The following is a 17,992-nucleotide window of genomic DNA, read 5'->3' as shown; positions in this document are numbered from 1 at the left end:
CCCTTGGGGGAATTCAGGGTTTTCTTGGGTGTGAGTAGTGGATTCTCCTTGCTTGACCCAGCAATAAACCTTTCTCTGCTCCAAACTCTGACTTTTCAGCTTGGCCTCACTATGCCTAGGGCACACAAACTTGCAGTGAGTAACAACGTTTCCTTCTTTTAATTTATATGATAAATGCAAATGCTCTGAAGCAGTCATTCTCTTTGATCTTTATTCATTCATCAAACTGTCCTGGGAGCAAACATTTCTGTGTGCCAGATACAGAACTCAGGGAAATGGATGTGGTTGTCTCTGTCCCCTTGAAACTACAGCTGGAGGGAGTAGGGGCAGAAATGAAACACCTCATTGTTGAATGAGTGTATGAATTTGCTTAAATTACTGAGGGGGTGGGGCTGGAATAAAAGCTCCAAGGGCAAAAAAAAAAAAAAAAAAAAAGCTAAATTCAGTGTACTGAGCTTAGAAGCCAGACATCGTGTGGTTTAAATCTGGACTCCATCACTGGGCAAATTTCTGAAATTTTCTGTTCCTCTCTTTCCTCTTCTGTAAAGTTGAGCTAATAGTTCCCCACTGGGTTACTGTGAAAAGTAAAAGCACCCTTCTCCTCAGCATTTACCTCGCACATCAACAGAATTCCTGAGGTGCCTAGATTTCCACTTAGCCTCCTGCCATCTTGAACAGCTCAACCACCCCAAGGAAGCACCCTGACAGAATTATCCAGCAGTCCTCTTGGATGACCAAAAAGAAAAGCCCACTGGCCCCCTGGGGTAGGGCCTGACCAGCTGACCATGATACCTACCTACCTACAGCACCTTTTGAGACTATGCCCAGCCCCCAGACAACCAGAAAAACCAGCCCTTCCAGAGGGTGTGGCCCCCTACTAAGGGCAGTTGATTAGAATAAGCTGGGGCTCGTTGATTAGAAAAAAACGAGAACTTCTGAGTACCAAGCTCAGCTCAGATGCTTTTGAGAGCACAGTCTTTGCATTCTCCATCTGGGCACAGGAGACTTGACCTCCTCCTGATTCAGCGGAGGCAGCAGCCCTTGGAAACTGGACGGTAAAGTAAGGAACAGGAAGCCCACAGTCTGGGAATCATCTCCGTGTGGCCGGTTACTAGAGAAATGCATAAGCCACACACCCGAGCGTCTTCTAACACCACCGGAGGACTGTGCACGAGGCAAATCGTTAAGGCAAATAGAAATCATGGATTCTTTCAGCCAAGGGGTCAGTCTGTACCAAACATGTGAATTTGCAGGTAAGATGTTATATAAAAGTTCTTTCCCCCACCCTTCACCCCAGAAAAAACAGCAGCTTATTTTGAATAAGAAATGGGCACAAGAAATAGTCAAATCAATAAGGAAAATAATTATAATAAAAGTTACTTCTTAGCTTGACTGTCCTAGGTCAGAACCCCCCTTCTCGCTTCAGCGGTGGGCACTGAGGCAGAGAAATGAACCCCTAACTCCCAGTTAAGAAAGCCCCACGCTAAGGGGCAAGGGTCTCCATGGAAACCTCGCGGCAAGGGTCGCCATGGAAACCGCGGCGGCGGAGGGGCGGACCCCGGGCGGGTGGGCGGGGTACCGAGGAGACGCGCGAGGAGACGCGCGAGGAGACGCGCGAGGAGACGCGCGAGGAGACGCGCGAGGAGACGCGCGAGGAGACGCGCGAGGAGACGCGCGAGGAGACGCGCGAGGAGACGCGCGAGGAGACGCGCGAGGAGACGCGCGAGGAGACGCGCGAGGAGACGCGCGAGGAGACGCGCGAGGAGACGCGCCTAGGGGGCTGCCAGAACACAAAGGGAAAACAGCGACTTCTGGATTGTCGCGTCCCGCAAGAGTTTGGCCCCTGCCCAAGACCCAGAAAGTTACTTCCCAGCCCAGAATCTCCGCGGTGAGGACACGGAATCTGCATTTCACCAGGTACTTTTTGGGTCGGGAGGTAGGGAGACATTGGGTGCGCCTATTCTATTTTCTGAACGCTCCCCACCCCATAATTGTAAAAGAACCCGTACCCAGTTTTCTTCCCCGCTGCTCTTAGGGAGGGGAGGTCTTGCGTGCTGGGAATGCAGAGCGCATTCAGTTTTGTTGAACTAAAGTTTAAGCGGATTGGAAGCGTCGCTGCTGTTCGTGGTTTCCCACTTGGGGGCAGCCTCGTCCTTCGAGCCTGTTCGTTTGGGGAAGCAGAGGCCCGTGGTGTCTATTCCAGTTAGTCTCGTTAATGAAATCTTTAGAAAACGGAGCTTGATTGCAGAGAGAGATGTCTCCTTATAAGTGGGATAGTAGCAGAAACTAGGGCTCTAAATGTAAGGCTCTCTTAGCTCCAGTTTCTGGTTCACACTTAAGGTTCGGAACAAAAAATCCAGGCTTGTAAAAAAAAAATAAATGTTCTCTCTGAGAATAATGCGTGTGCATGTGAGCCTTATCCTTTATTGGACAACTGGATGGGACCTCAGGATTGATTCAAAGAGCCCCAGCCCTGCTGGGTTTGAAAGCTAAGCCTGGACTTGGGGGAACCATGAGCCTCGTCTGCCCACTTTCAGGAGACAGCATGGTGGTGAAATGGGAGAGGGTCTTGCTTCTGTACTAATGAGGATTCCCCCCTGGTGTTGATCTCTTGATGGTAAAAGTGGGACCTGCAAAATTTGCACAGCCTTTCTTAGAGGTCTAGGGAAGCTCTGTATAGAATGGGATAATCTGCAGGTCTCTAGTACCTCATGCATTTACCATGCTTTCATAATGATAACCTGTTTATAGGTCTGATGTATGTGTTATTGCATGTATAGCATATAATATCTTACATCTAAGCTCTCATAGGCTGGAAGTGATAAGGCTGATATTTGGAGCTGAAACTGAGCAGGACCCTGTGGGGCCTTCCTGGGGACAGACCCCTCAATCCCGTGTCCCTGCAGCTTGTTTGTAGAAAAACTTTAGCCTTATAGACCTTTCCTGAGTTCCAAAGAGCATATTGAATCAGAGAAGGGAGAAAAATGCAAAAACAAAGGAGAACAGTCAAGGAAGACAAAATACTAATAGTTCAGCCATGAAACAAAATCAGGGACCTTTAGTTCCTCATCAAAGGCTAAGGATAATATCCTGAGCCATGTCCTTAAGTGGTTCCACCCACCAGGTGGAAGACGTTAACTGCATGCTGACCACTTAGACCCTACACTAATTGGAACCAGAAGGTTGATGATTGAGATTCCCCAAAATAGCAACCTGTTACCTCCCCATCAGCCAATCAGAGAACTGTGCACGAGCTGATGACCTGTGATCCTTTTTCTCACACTTAAAAAAACCCTTCTCTGAAAGCCATTGGGTGAATTTGGTCTTTTCGAATGAGCTGCCTGTTCTTGATTGGCCCCACATTGGGCGCCTTGCAGTAAAAGCTGTACTTCCCTTCATCACAACCTGGTGTGAGTAGATTCGGTGTAGCTGTGTGTCAGGTGAGTGGACCCAAGTTTGGTTCGGCAACAGAGCCATACCTTCCTTAGCGCGAGGTGGAACTCAGGCAGCACTAGAGCAGCCAGCAGGGGTTGGAGAGAACAAGTGGTTTCATTTTCACCTGAGTAATTAGTGTTGAAAAGTGGGAGTAGAGGGCAGTCAGCTTTCAAATAGTGAGAAGAAAGCCTACCATGTTGGCTTTTGAATGTGAGAAGGAGGTAATCCTTCAAAAGATACAGAATGAGGAAGTGTACTAGGATAGGGTCAAAGCAGTGACTTAGTGACTGACAGAATTTGCATAGAGTCAGAGCAGAGGGTCAAGTTTGATTTTGAATTTCCTGGTTTCCTTGAGTGGGAGAAAGTAACACCTTTAGTCAGGCTTGATGACAGAAGGAGAATGACTGTTTCTTATTTCTTACTAATTTTTTAAAATTTAAATTAAAAAAAATTGTTTTGGTGGAAAGCTAATGAGTTAGTCTTGGATAGGATGAGCCTGAAGTACCTGTGGGGTATTGAGGTGGACCAAAAACAGGTGTGCTGGGGCTAAATTCTGGATTATACTAATCTGGATTACAGGAAATCCACATCATTAGCACAGATAGGATCAGCTGCTCCAGAGAAAACATTTTGCGACTGAAGTGAACAGGCATTTCAGACCAGAGGAGAAGGAGATTATGAAGATGACAGAAATGGTCCTTTGAACTTTTTCTGAGTTTCCTATCTTTTTTGCCCTGCTCCACACAGACACAAAACCATAGCTATTTTATCTGCAAAATAGAGAAGGAAGATGGCAGAAGCACAGAGGGACTTCTTTGTGCTAAGACTTAATTTCTGCAAAGCATTGTGACTTTTTAGAAGCTCAAGAAACTTCTCTCTCACTCATGTTTTAGGTCTCCATCAAAGAAAGGCTGAATCCCTAGAGCGAATGAATCAAAAGTTAAAATAAAAACAGTAATTTAAAAGTCTGTGCGTGGAGCCCATTTGTACATTTAATCATATGTGCTCCTGCAGGGCCCATTTAAGCACAACAGAGATGCTTTCTGGAGCTCAGGAGGCTGCAAGGTCAGATGGCGTGGAGTTCCTGCTGGAGGGCTCCTCCTCCTATCGACAGGCACATCCAGAGTGTCTTTAGTCTGCAGAGCTGGCCCAGAGCTAGACAGACTCAAAGCACAAGTGTCCTGAGAGAGAGACAGAGAGAGTTCCCAGCAGTCTGTATCACTGTGTGAAACTGAGGAAGAAGTACAACTGAAATGTGAGCATCAAAGATTAGAAGCTGAGCATGGCTCGCACATTCAGCTGCTGACAGAGAAGGGCCTGGGGCCCGCCACTTTCTTTTGCGGTCACGACGATTAACTAGCAGGTGTCAGAAAACATCTGACAGCTCTTGGGCTTGAATAAGTGTTTGATAACAGGCAGTATCCAGTCTTCAAAAGTTTATCCGCAGTCATTTGTATGTCCCTTATTGAACCTGAAAATGCTTTCCTTCTCAGAGCAGGTCCTCCAAATCCATTTACCCCTATAGGTGCCCATTCCTTCTATAGTCACCAAAGGATATTTAATAAGCACCTACTGTATCCTCAGTAGAGTGCAAAACATAGCAGTGAACAAGCAGACAAAAAGTCTAGCTATCATGGGCATTAAGTTCTAGTGGGAGGAGATGGACAATAGATAAATAAGAAATAAGAAAAAGCATGTTGTATTTTAGATAGTGATAAGTGCAAAAGAGAAAAATCAGGTAGGGATGGGGCAAAGAAATACTGTGGCATGTAGTTAGGATCGGCCTTATTGACAAGGGGACATTCAAGCAAAGACCTCAAGAGGTGCAGAAGTTAATTGTGCGGGTATGTGGAGGACTGAATCCAGGGCAAGTGCAAAGGCCCTGCAGTGTGATCATGATGTGTTTGAAGAGCAGAAAGGCAGTGTGTCTGGAGTGGACAGGTAGGAGAGTGATAGGAGTGGAGGTCAGAGAAGCACTGGGGAGCCTGGCTCTAAAAGTCTTGTATTCCTTTGAATTTTTCTCTGAGGTATGAACTTTTTGGAGGGTTTTGAAGAGTGGTGTGATTTGACTTGCTTTTTAAAATACTGAGCTATAATTCACTTACCATTAAGTTTGCCCATTTGAAGAATACATTTCAGTGGTTTTTAATCTATTCAGAGTTGTGCAACTATCAGCACCATGTAATTTCAGAACATCTTCATTATCCCCAAACAAGCTCTGTACCTATTAGCAGTCACTTACCACTCATTCTCCCACCCCCCAAGTCCTTGGAAATGACTAACGTACTTTCTGTCTCTGTGAATTTGCCAGTTTTGGGCATTTCATATAAATGGAATCATACAATATGTGGCCTTTTGTGTGTGGTTTTCCTTTCACCTGGCCTGATGTTTTCAAGATTCATTCATGTTGTAACAGGCACCTGTACCTCATTTTTTTTTTCATGGCTGAATGATACTGCATTCTCTGGGTATACTATATCTTGTTTATCCATTTATTAGTTGATGAACACTTGGGTAGCTTCTACTTTGGGGCTGTTATGAAAAATGTCATAAACATTTATGTGCAGATTTTTTCATGTGAACATATGTTTTCAGTTCTCTTGGGTATATACCTAGGGTTGGAATTGCTGGATTATATGGTAATTCTGTGTTTAACTTTCTAAGGAACTGCCAAACTGGTTTTCAGAGCAGCTGTACCTCAGCGATGCTTGGGAGTTTGAATTCCTCTATATTCTCACCATCTTTTTTTTTTTTTAATAGTCCTCCTAGCGGGTATGAAGTGGTATTTCATTGGTCTTTTGATTTCCATTTCCCTAAAGACTAATGATATGAAGCATCTTTTCATGCGCTTAGTGGACATTTGTATGTCTTCCTTGGAGAAATACCTATTTATATCTTTTAATTTTAAAATTGATTTTTTTAACTGAATTGTAAAATTTCTTTGCGTATTTTAGCTAGCAGACTCTTAGCAGATGTATGATTTTAAAATATTTTCTCCTGTTCTGTGGGTTGTCCTTTTCACTTTCTTGATGGTGTCATTTGAAGCACAAAAGTGTTTAATTTTGATGAATTCCAATTTATCCGTTTTTATTTTTGTTGATAGTGCTTTCAGTGTCATATTTAAAATCCTATGCCTAATTTAAGATCATTGAATTTTATGCCTATATTTTAAGAGATTTATAGTTTTAGCTCTTACATTTAGAACTTGGATCCATTTTTAGTTATTTTTTAATTTGGTATGTGGAATGGGTCCAATTTCATTATTTTGTGTGTGGATATCAGTTGTCCTTTTGTTGAAAAGGCTGTTCTTTCCCCCTTTGTATTGTCTTTGTACCCTTGTCAAAAGTCAGTTGTCCAATAATGTATGGGTTTATCTCTGGAGTTTCAATTATATTCCATGGATCAATCTAGCTATCCTTATACCAGTACCATTCTGCCTTGATTACGGTAGCTGTGTATTAATTTTTGAAATCCAGAAGTGTGAGTCCTCCAGCTGTGTTCTTTTTCAAGATTGTTCTGACAATTCTGGGTCCCTTGCACTTTCATATGAAATTTTAGGAGCAGCTTGCCAATTTCTGCACAACAGGCAGCTGGGATTTGAAGAAGGAATGCCTTGAATCTGGAAATCAATTTGGTGAATATTGACATCTTAATAATACTGAATCCTCTAATCCATGAACATGAGGTGTATTTCCGTTTATTTAAGTCTTTAATTTCTTTCAATAATGTTTGTTGTTTACAGTGTACAAGTTTTGCACTTACTTTGTTAATCGTTGAATATTTTATTGTTTGTAATGCTACTGTGAATAGAATTGTTTTCTTATTCTCACTTTTGGATTGCTCATTGCTGTTACAGAGAAATACAATTGATTTTTGAGTATTGCTTTTGTATCCTGCAACCTTGTTAAACTCATTAGCTTTAATTGTATGTTCTGTAGAATTTACAAGATCAGGCCATCTGAGAATGGAGATAGTTTTAATTCTTTCCAATATATATGCCTGTTATTTTATTTCCCTGCTTAATTGCTAGGCTAGAACCTCCAGTAAATGTTAAATAAAAATGGCAAGAGAAGACATTTTTGTTCCTGATCTTTGGGGGAAATTTTTCAGTTTTGCCCGTAAAACATAGTGATAACTGTAGGTTTTTCTTCTCAAGAGGCTTTTGGCAGAACTGAAGAAGTTTCTTCCCCTCATTTGTTGGGTGTGTCTGTCATGAAAAGATACTGGATTTTGTCACATCCAGGCGTACCTTGGAGATATTCCAGGTTCAGTTCCAGGCCACTGTGATAAAGTGAATATTGCAGTAAAGTGAGTCATGAATTTTTTGGTTTCCCAGTGCATATGAAAGTTATGTTTACACTATACTGTAGTCTGTTAAGTGTGATAGCATTTTGTCTAAAAAAAGTACATACCTTAATTTAAAAATACTTTGTTGCTAAAAAGTGCCAACCATCATCTGAGCTTTCAGCTAGTCGTAAACTTTTTGCGGATGGAGGGTCTTGCCTCAATGTTAATGGCTGCTGGCTGATCAAGCTGGTGATTGCTGAAGGCTGAGGTGGCTATGGCAATTTTTAAAAATAAGACAACAGTGAAATTTGTCACATCAACTGACTCTTCCTTTCACAGTTTCTCAGTAGCATGCAATGCTGTTTGATATCACTTACCCACAGTAGAACTTCTTTCAAAACTGGAGTCTTTTCTCTCAAACTCGGCCACTGCTTTATCAACTAAGTCTATGTAATATTCTAAATCCTTTGTTGCCATATCAGCAATCTTCAAAGCATCTTCACCAGGAATAGATTCCATCTCAAGAAACCAGTTTCTTTGCTCATCCTTAAGAAGCAACTCCTCATCTGTTACACTTTTATCATGAGATTGCAGCAGTTCAGTCACATCTTTTGACTCCACTTCTAATTCTAGGTCTCTTGCTGTTTCTACCACATTTGCGGTTAACTTTCTACATTGAAGTCTTGAACCCTTCAAAGTCACCCATGAGGATTGTAATCAACTTCTTCCAAACCCTTGTTAATGTTAATATTTTGACCTTTTCCCATGAATCATGGATGTTCTTAATGGCACCTATAATGGTAAATCCTTCCAAGGTTTTTAATTTATTTTGCTCAGATCCATCAGAGGAATCACTATTCCAGCTATAGCCTTATGAAATGTATTTCTTAAATAAAACTTGAAAGTCGGTATTACTCCTTGATCCATGGACTGCAGAATGGATGTTGTGTTAGCAGGCTTGAAAACAACATGAATCTCATTGTCCATCTCCATCAGAACTCTTGGGTAACCAGGTACATTGACAATAAGCAGTAATATTTTGAAACGTCTCAACAGTGGGCTGAAAATATTCGGTAAACCATGTTGTAAACAGATGTGGTGTTGTCCACGCTTAGTTATGTCACTGGTAGAGCACAGGCAGAGTTGATTTAGCAGAATTCTTAAGGGCCCTAGGATTTTCAGAATGGTAAATAAGCACTGGGTTGAACTTAAAGTCACCAGCTGCATTTGACCCTAACAGGAGAGTCAGCTTGTCCTTTGAAGCTTTGAAGCCACACGTTGACTTTTCTCTAGCTCTCTAAGTCCTAGATGACATCTTCCTAATAGAAGGCTGTTTTGCCTACATGAAAATCTATTCCTTAGCCATTTTTATTTATTATTTTAGCTTGATCTTCTGGACAACTTACTGCATCTCCTACAACAGCACCTGCTGCTTCGCCTTGAACTTTCATGTTCTGACGACAGCTTCTTTCCTGAAGTCTTATGAAGCAGTCTCTCTGCCAGGTACATTACAGTTTCTTTTATAGCTTCCTCACCTCTTTCAGCCTTCATAGAATTGAAGAGTCAGGGCCTTGCTCTGGATTAGGCTTTGGCTTAAGGGAATGTTGCTGTTGAAATATTGTGGCTGGTCTTCTATCCAGACCAGCAAAACTTTTCTGCCCATTGGCAATGAGGCTATTTTGCTTTCTTATCATTCGTGTGTTCACTGGAACAGCCCTTTTAATTTCCTTCAAGAACTTTTCCTTTGCATTCCCAACTTGGCTAACTGCTTGGCGCAAGAGGCCTGGCTGTCAGCCTATCTCAGCTTTAGACACGCTTTCCTCACTAAGCTTAATCATTTCTAGCTTTTGATTTAAAGTAAGAGATAGGCGGCTCTTTCTTTCACTTGAACACCTAGAGGCCGTTGCAGGGTTATTAATTGGCCTAATTTCAATATTGTTATATCTCAGAGAATAGGGAGACCTGAGGAGAGAGAGAGAGAGATGGAGGAACTGCTGGTCAGTGGAGCAGTCAGAACATACACATTTATCTGTTAAGTTTGCTGTCTCATATGGGTGTGGTTTGTGGTGCTCCCAATTACAGTAGTAATATGAAGATCAAATATCACTGATCACAGATCACCATAACCAATGTAAGAATGATGAAAAGGTTTGAAATATTGCAAGAATTGCCAAAATGTGACACAGAGACATAAAGCGAGCAAATGCTGTTAGAAAAGTGGTGCTGATAGACTTATTCAACACACGGCTGCCACATACCCTCAGTTTGTTAAAAAATGCGGTTGCAGAGCACAATAAAATGAGATATGCCTGTACTTTCTCCATGTCTGCTGAGATGATCATAATTTTTTGTCCTTTATTAATATGGTGTATTACACTGATTGCTTTTCATATACTGAACCAACATTGCATTCCTGGGATAAATCCCACTTAGCCATAGTGTATTATCCTTTTTACATGTTACTGGAGTCAGTTTGCTGACATTTTTTTTGAGGATTTCTTTCTGTTTATATTCATAAGTGATGTTGGTCTGCGGTTTTCTCATGATTTCTTTCTTTGTTTTGGTATCAGAGTAATGATTTGGGAAGTGTTTCTTCCTCATGTATTTTTTACGTGAGTTTCTTAAGAATTGGTATTAATTCTTCTTTACGTGCTTGGTAGAATTAACCAGTGAAGCCACCTGAGCCGGGGCTTTTCTTTGTGGAAAGTTTTATTTATTTTTACTACCAATTCAATCTCTTTGTTATAGGCCTATCCAGATACTCTGTTTCTTCTTGATTCAGTTTTGGTAGTTTGTGTCTTTCTAGAAATTTATCCATTTCACCTGTTATCTAATCTGTTGCATACAATTATTCATACTATTCCCTCATAATCCTTTTTATGTTTGTCAGGTCAGCAATAGTATCACTCCTGATTTTAGTAATTTAAGTTTCTCTGTTTTTCTCTTGTCAGTGTAGCTAACAAATTGTTGGTTTTGTTTACCTTTTCAAAGAACCAACTTTGGTTTTGTTAATTTTCTCTATTGTTTATGTATTCTTTATTTCATTTAATTATGCTTTAATATTTATTATCTCCTCAAATTTGCCTGTTTTGGGTTTAGTTTACTCTACTTTTCTTGTTACTAAGGTGGAAGATTAGGTTATTTAAGACCTTTTCTTTTCTAATATAGGCATTTACAACTATAAATCTCTCTGATCACTGCTTTTATTGCATCCCGTAAGTTTTCATATATTGTGTTTTTGTTTTCATTAATCTCAGGGTATCGTCTAATTTCCCTTGTGATATCTTCTTTGATCCACTGGTTGTTTAAAAGTGTGTTTAATTTCCACATGTTTGTGAAATTCTTCATATTTCCTTCCGTTACTGATCTATAATTGTAGCTAGAGAACATACTTTGTATGATTTTAGTTTTCTTACATTTACTGAGTTTTGTTTTCTGGCCTAATAATTGATTTGCCCTGGAGCATGATCCATGCTTATTTGAGAGAAAAATGCATTCTCTTCTTTGTACTCTATAAATGTCTGCTAGTCTAGTTAGTTACTTTATAGTGTTGTTCAGGTATTTATTACCTTATTGATCTTCTGTTACTTGGTTTATCCATTATTAAAAAAGTAGGTGTAGTGAAGTCACCAAATGTTATTTTTGATTGTCAGGCTTCACCTTCAAATCTGTCAGTTTTTGCTTCATGTATTTTGGGGCTTTATTTTAGTTGTATATATGTTTATAAATGTTATATCTTGATGAATTGAGTATTTTATCATTATAAAATGTCCTTTGTCTCTATGAACAATTTTTGTCATAAGGTCTATTTTGTCTGATATTTGTATAGCCACTCATCATTCATTTTGTTACTGCTTTGGTGAAATTTTTTTTATTCTTTTACTTTCAACCAATTTGTGTCTTTGACTCTAGAATGTGTTTCCTATAGCTGCATCTAGTTGGTTGTTTCTGCCAATATCTGCCCTTAATTGGAATGTTTAGTCTACTTACACTTTGTATAAATATCAAAAAATCTCTCATCTGTCATTTTTTTCTATTTGGGTTCTGTCATATCTTTTTTTGTTTCTCTCTTCCTCCATTACTGCCATCTTTTGTCCTAAATATTTATTTTATAGTGTGCCATTTTAGTTTCCCTGTCATTTATTTTCTTATATGACTTTTGAATCCTTTTCTTAGTGGTTGTCCAGGGCATTACAGTTAATATCTTAGCCGTCTGGTTCATATTAATGCCAACTTTATTTCAGTGGTATACTTTGCTGCTATGAAGCTTTGTGCCCCTGGGCCAACCTTCATGTTGTTATTGTGATACATGTTACATCCTTATATATTGTATGCCCATCAACATAGATTTATAGTCACCCCTTTGTGCTGTTGCCCATTTAAATAATATAGAAAAAAAGTTATAAAAAATTTTTATTTAATATTTACCTATTTGGTTACCTTTAAGTTTCTTCATGTGCAGTGGAATTACCATGTAGTGTTTTTCATTTCAGTTTGAAAGACTCAGATATTTCTTGTAGAGCAGGTTTTTTGGAGACAAATTCTCTGTTTATTTGGCAATATCTTGCTCCTTCATTTTTGAAGGGTAGTTTGGCTGGATATAGAATTTATTTATTTATGTATTTATGTATTTATTTACTTATTATTGAAGTACAGTCAGTTGCAATGTGTCAACTTCTGGTGTACAGCATAAGATTTCAGTCATACAGATACATACATGTATTCATCTTCATATTCTTTTTCATTATAGATTACTACAAGATACTGAATATAGTTCTCTGCTGTGTAGAAGAAATTTTTCATCTATTTTACATATAGTTGTTAGTTTTTTAAATTTTAGCTTGAAGTTTCCCTCAAACATTTGTTGAAAATCTTCAGCTCTTTTCATACATAAAGCTGTGGCACTAAAATACCAACTGGAAGCATTGTATATAAATGTTTTTTAAAATATATATATATAGATATATTTATTGACGTATAGTCTGTTTACAATGTTGTGTCAGTAGTACAATGCTTCAGTCGTACATGAACATACATATATTCATTTTCATGTTCTTTTTCATCATACGTTACTACAGGATATCAAATGTAGTTCCCTGTGCTATACAGCATGAACTTGTTGTTTATCTAGTCTATATATATCAGTTAGTATCTGCAAATCTCTAACTTCTAATTTATCCCCTCCTACCCTCCTCCTCCCTGGTAACCACAAGTTTGTTTTCTGTCTGAGAGTCTGTTTCTGTTTTGCAAATAAGTTTGTCTTTTTTTTTTTTTTTTAGATTCCACATATAAGTGATATCATATGGTATTTTTCTTTCTCTTTCTGGCTGACTTCACTTAGAATGACATTCTCCAGGTCCATCCATGTTGCTGCAAATAGCATTATTTTATTGTTTTTATGGCTGAGTAGTATTCCATTGTATCAGTATACCACAACTTCTTTATCCAGTCATCTGTTGATGGACATTTAGATTGTTTCCATGTCTTGGCTATTGTAAATAGTGCTGCTATGAACATTGGGGTGCATGTATCTTTTTGAATTAAGGTTCTCTCTGGATTTATGCCTAGGAGTGGGATTGCTGAATCATATGGTAAGTCTATTTTTAGTCTTTTAAGGAATCTCCATACTGTTTTCCATAATGGCTGCACCAAACTACATTCCCACCAACAGTATAGGAGGGTTCCCTTTTCTCCACACCTCACCAGCATTTATCATTTGTGGACTTTTTAATGATGGCCATTCTGACTGGTGTGAGGTGATACCTCATTGTAGTTTTGATGTGCATTTCTCTGATAATTAGCAATATTGAGTATTTTTTCATGTGCTAATTGGCCATTTGTATGTCTTCATTGGAGAATTGCTTGTTTAGGTCTTTACCCATTTTTGGATTGAGTTGTTTGTTTTTATCTTCTAAGTTGTATGAGCTGTTTATATAGTCTGGAAATTAAGCCCTTGTCAATCTCATCTTTTGCAAATATTTTCTCGCATTCTATAGGTTGTCTTTTTATTTTGCTTATGGTTTCCTTTGCTGTGCAGAAGCTTATAAGTTTAATTAGGTCCCCTTTGTTTATTTTTGCTTTTACTTCTATTGCCTGGGTAGACTGATCTAGGAGAATATTGCAGAGATATATGTCAGATAATGTTTTGGATATAGAATTCTTGATTGATAGTCTTTTTCTTTCAGTACTTGAAATAGGTTTTCTAATGAGAAATCAGATGTTAATCTTTCTAAGGATCCCTTACATGATGCTGCTTTCAAGATTCTCTCTTTATCTTTGTCTTTCAAGTATTTGATTATGATATGTCTACTTGTGGATCTCTTTGAGTTTATTCTACTTGGAGTTGGTGGAGCTTTTTGGATATGTAATGCGTTTTATCAAATTTGGGATGTTTGCAGCCATTTCTACAAATATTCTTTCTGCCTCTTTCTCTTTCTCTTTGCTTTTGGAACTCCCATTGTGTTTACATTGGTACACTTGATGATATCTAACAGGCTTCTTAGGCTTTATTCATTTTTCTTTATTTTTATTTCTCTTCTTCAGACTGGATAATGTCAATCAGCCTGTTTTCAAGTTTGCACTTTCTGCTAGTTCAGATCTGCTATTGAGCCCTTCTAGTGAATTTTTCCTTTCAGTTCTTGTACTTTTCAAATCCAAAGTTACTATTTGGTTCATTTTATAATTTCTATCTCTACTGATATTTATTTGGAAAGACATCAATCTTATACTTTTATTTAGTTCTTTAGACATGATTTAAACATATTTGAAATAGCTGATTGCCTATTAAGTCCAACATCTGTTCTCCCTCAGGGTTGGCTTTTATTTGTTTCTTTTATCCCCTTGCTTATGGGTGGTAATTTTTTTTAACATTTTTTATTGATTTATAATCACTTTACAATGTTGTGTCAAATTCCAGTGTAGAGCACAATTTTTCAATTATACATGAACATATATAGATTCATTGTCACATTTTTTTCTCTGTGAGCTACCATAAGATCTTGTATATATTTCCCTGTGCTATACAGTATAATCTTGTTTATCTATTCTACAATTTTGAAATCCCAGTCAATCCCTTCCCATCCCCCCACCCCCTTGGCAACCACAAGTTTGTATTCTATGTCTGTGAGTCTATTTCTATTTTGTATTTATGCTTTGTTTGTTTGTTTGTTTGTTTTTTAGATTCCACATATGAGCGATCTCATATGGTATTTTTCTTTCTCTCTGCCTTACTTCACTTAGAATGACATTCTCCAGGGACATCCATGTTGCTGCAAATATTGTTGGTTTTTATGGCTGAGTAGTATTCCATTATATCAATATACCACCTCTTCTTTATCCAGTCATCGGTTGATGGACATTTAGGCTGTTTCCATGTCTTGGCTATTGTAAATAGTGCTGCTATGAACATTGGGGTGCACGTGTCATCCTGAAGTAGGGTTCCTTCTGGATATATGCCCAGGAGTGGGATTCCTGGGTCATATGGTAAGTGTATTCCTGGTCTTTTGAGGAATCTCCATACTGTTTTCCACAGTGGCTGTTTTCCACAAACTGCATTCCCACCAGCAGTGTAGGAGGGTTCCCTTTTCTCCACAGCCTCTCCAGCATTTGTCATTTGTAGACTTTTGAGTGCTGGCCATTCTGACTGGTGTGAGGTGATACCTCATTGTAGTTTTGATTTGCATTTCTCTGATAATTAGTGATATTGAGCATTTTTTTCATGTGTCTATTGATCATTTGTATGTCTTCTTTGGAGAATTGCTTGTTTAGGTCTTCTGCCCATTTTTGGATTGGGCTGTTTATTTTCTTCTCAGAGTCATATGAGCTGCTTATATATTCTGGAGATCAAGCCTTTGTCGGTTTCATTTGCAAAAATTTTCTCCCATTCCGTAGGTTTTCTTCTTGTTTTACTTCTGGTTTCCTTTGCTGTGCAGAAGCTTGTAAGTTTCATTAGGTCCCATTTGATTATTCTTGCTTTTATTTCTTCTAGGAGAAAATTTTTGAGATTATGTCAGATAATGTTTTGCCTTTATTTTCCTCTAGGAGGTTTATTGTATCTTGTCTTATGTTTAAGTCTTTGATCCATTTTGAGTTGATTTTTATGTATGGTGTAAGAGAGTGTGTTAGCTTCATTGTTTTACATGCTGCTGTCCAGTTTTCCCAACACCATTTGCTGAAGAGACTGTCTTTATTCCATTGTATATTCTTGCCTCCTTTGTTGAAGTTTAGTTGACCAAAAGTTTGTGGGCTCATTTCTGGGCTCTCTATTCTGTTCCATTGGTCTATATGTCTGTTTTTGTACCAATACCATGCTGTCTTGATGACTGTGGCTCTATTGTATTGTCTGAAGTCTGGGAGAGTTATTCCTCCAGCCTCTTTCTTTCTCTTTGGTAATGCTTTGGCCATTCTAGGTCTGTGATGGTTCCATATAAATTTTATTCTGATTTGTTTTAGTTCTGTGAAATATGTCCTGGGTAATTGGATAGGGATTGCATTAAATCTGTAGATCGCCTTGGGCAGTGTGACCAATTTAAGAATATTGATTCTTCCAATCCAAGAGCATGGGGTATCTTTCCATTATTTAAAGTCTTCTTAAATTTCCTTCATCAGAGGTTTATAGTTTTCTGTGTATAATTCTTTCACCTCCTTGGTTAGATTTATTCCCAGATATTTTATTACTTTGGGTGCTGTTTTAAAGGGGATTGTTTCTTTACTTTCTTTTTCTGTTCATTCATTGTTAGTGTAAAGAAATGCAACTGATTTTTGAACGTTAATTTTGTAACCTGCTACCTTGCTGAATTCTTCGATCATCTCTAGTAGTTTTTGTGTGGACTTTTTAGGGTTTTCTATATATAGTAACATGTCATCAGCATATAATGATACTTTTACCTCTTCTTTTCCAATTTGGATCCCTTTTATTTCTTTCTCTTGCCTGATTGCTGTGGCTAGGACTTCAAAGACTATGTTGAATAGGAGTGGTGATAGTGGGCATCCTTATCTTGTCCCAGATTTTAGTGGGAAGCTTTTGAGTTTTTCACCGTTGAGTACTATGCTGGCTGTAGGTTTGTCATATATAGCTTTTATTATGTTGAGATATGTTCCCTCTACACCGACTTTGGTGAGAGTTTTTATCATAAATGAGTGTTGAATTTTATCAAATGCTTTTTCTGCATCGATTGAGATGATCATGTGGTTTTTGTCCTTTCTCTTGTTGATGTGATGTATTACGTTGATTGATTTGTGTATGTTGAACTAGCCTTGTGTCCCTGGGATGAACCCCACTTGGTCATGATGTATAAACTTTTTTATGTGTTGTTGGATTCTATTTGCTAATATTTTGGTGAGGATTTTGGCATCTATGTTCATCAGTGATATTGGCCTATAATTTTCTTTTTTGGCAGTGTCTTTGCCTGGTTTTGGTATCAGGGTGATGGTGGCTTCATAGAATGAGTTTGGGAGTATTCCCTCCTTTCAATCATCTGGAAGAGTTTGAGAAGTACTGGTATGAGTTCTTCTTTGTATGTTTGGTAGAATTCTCTAGTGAAGCCATCCGGTCCTGGACTTTTATTTGTAGGGAGGTTTTTTATTGCTATTTTGACTTCATTTCTAGTGATCGGTTTGTTCAAGTGGTCAGTTTCTTCTTGATTCAGTCTTGGTGGACAGTATGTTTCCAGAAACTTGTCCATCTCCTCTAGGTTATCCAGTTTGGTTCCATATAGTTTTTCATAATATTCTTGTATGATATTCTGTATTTCTATTTTATTTGTTGTAATTTCTCTGTTTTCCTTTCTTATTTTGCTAATTTGTGCTCTCTCTTTTTTCTTCTTTGTGAGTTTGGCTAGAGATTTGTCAATTTTATTTACTTTTTCAAAAAACCAGCTTTTGGTTTGGTTGATTTTTTCTGTGGTCTTGTTAATCTCTATTTTATTTATTTCCTTCCTTTTGCTGACTTCTGGGGTTTTTTGTTCTTTTTCTAATTCATTCAGCTGGTGGGTTAAATTGTTTATTTGAGATTGTTCTTTTTTGAGGAAGGCCTGTATCGCTATAAACTTCCCTTGTAGCACTGCCTTTGCTGTGTCCCATAGATTTTGAGTGATTGTGCTTTCATTATCATTTGTCTCAAGGTATTTTTTAATTTCAGCTTTGATTTCCTCATTTACCCATTGGTTTTTTAATAACATATTGTTTAATCTCCATGCTTTCCTTTTTTTCTCCTTTGTTTCTCTGTTGTTGATTTCTAGTTTCATGGCATTGTGGTCGGTAAAAATGCTTG

At 38.4% G+C, this 17,992-nt stretch overlaps 1 long non-coding RNA gene across 9 annotated transcripts in view; it reads left to right on the top strand.

Annotated features, from left to right (window-relative positions):
• The first annotated feature begins 1,704 nt into the window (after positions 1 to 1,704).
• Positions 1,705 to 17,992, top strand: part of LOC106729397 — an 85,734-nt gene continuing 69,446 nt past the window's right edge. For 8 of the 9 annotated variants that reach the window (XR_004319073.1, XR_004319078.1, XR_004319074.1 and 5 more), the window contains exons 1-2: positions 1,705 to 1,917; positions 9,107 to 9,225. This is a non-coding gene — a long non-coding RNA (uncharacterized LOC106729397). The remainder of the gene's footprint in view (positions 1,918 to 9,106; positions 9,226 to 17,992) is intronic. The other variant, XR_004319076.1, reaches the window with a different exon arrangement.

The sequence above is a fragment of the Camelus ferus genome, chromosome 4 (genome assembly GCF_009834535.1).
Source record: "Camelus ferus isolate YT-003-E chromosome 4, BCGSAC_Cfer_1.0, whole genome shotgun sequence".
Lineage (NCBI taxonomy): Eukaryota > Metazoa > Chordata > Mammalia > Artiodactyla > Camelidae > Camelus > Camelus ferus.
The sequence above is the reverse complement of the archived record's forward strand: the minus strand, read 5'-3'. Positions and strand labels throughout refer to the sequence as shown.